Genomic DNA, 1,407 nt, shown 5'->3' with positions numbered 1-1,407 from the left:
AACCCAAACTACAGCGAGACTACATAGCATACAGAAAGCATGAAGGTCTAGGGCTTGGAGAAACATTTGGCTGCTTTTCAATTTTCCCTTCCCCTTAGGCTGTAGGGCAAAATACACCATAGAAGCGTCCATACTAACATATTCAGAACACATTACAGAAGTATTCGTAGGCTCCCTGCCTAAGCTTAATACACTGTGCTGGTTAGCCAATTGGCCCAAGAAGCCTAACACGGCTGCGTGTTTCTCTGTGATAGCGATAGGGCCTCGTGATAGCAAAGTCATCTTTCCAAAATACTTCACTGCCTGGCAAAGGTATCTTCATAGCTTTGGTCAATTAGGCTCTACAATATGACTAGAGGAATAAAACTTGAATTTCCAAGGTATGCAAGTGAGGAAGTGGCCAGGTAACTTCAAGCAGTTTATTCCTAGACTAGGCGCGTAACTCTCACGACACTTTCCAAATGTAATTTCTGAGCATGCTTCAACCCTATCCATGTGTCTTTGTACACAAACCATTACGTTTAAATAGGGCGTGGATCCTCCCAGTGGGTTTTCAAATTCTAGGCAAATTTCACTTAAAATAAATTAAAATATCAGGCTCATCTTTGCTTATTCCTCTCCTTGTTTGAGTGTAGGAATTAATGATAAAGCCTACCCTCACAACTTTAAAGCACAGTTTTATTACTTCCTCTGCTAACCGCACTGTCATTTATTTCCTCCTCAATTTCCCTTCGCTTGCTGTGATAGATTCCTTCCTCCGATTGCACTGCGGGCTCAGATTTGTCGCGTCTGCTATTTTTTCCCTTTCATCGGTGCCGAATTTGATTAACGACGGTGGGCTGCAACCCGGGCTTTAAGCTCCACGTGCCGCCACTGCCTCCTCGTTGAGGTTTCACGGAATTTTCTGTTTCTGTGCCTCTCTTGGCACGGAACTGCCGTTCACCGGGGGGGAGAACTCCCCAGCGCGGGGTCCCTGCGGGCGGAGGGAGACACGAGGCCCGGGGGCGGCCTCACGAGCCGCGGCTTTATCTTACGCTGGGGTCGCTGGCGCCCGATGGCGGCCCAGGCGGCTCCCCCCTCCCTCTAGAAACACACCAGGCAAGAATTCCGCCTTCTTGGCTCCTTCTCCCGCAGGCGTGACGCCGCACCCGGGGCGGGCGGGCTCCCGCCGGCGGCCTCGCAGCACGGGCCGGGCCGGGCCGGCGCCCGCGGCGGTGGTAGCAGGGGCCGTCATGGCCGCCCCGCCCCGCCCCGCTCACCTGCCCGGCCCGGCCCGGCTCCGCCCCGCCGCCTCGCGGGAGGGCCCCCTCCTCGGGAGCAGCCGAGCGCGCCCGGCCCCTTCCGGGCGCGTCCCTTCCCCCGCGGGGCGTTGACCCACTCCCCCCGCCCTAGCTGCTGCTGCTGCTG

This window comes from Aquila chrysaetos, chromosome 13 (assembly GCF_900496995.4).
Source record: "Aquila chrysaetos chrysaetos chromosome 13, bAquChr1.4, whole genome shotgun sequence".
Classification (NCBI taxonomy): Eukaryota; Metazoa; Chordata; class Aves; order Accipitriformes; family Accipitridae; genus Aquila; species Aquila chrysaetos.
This window is presented reverse-complemented; position numbering follows the sequence as displayed.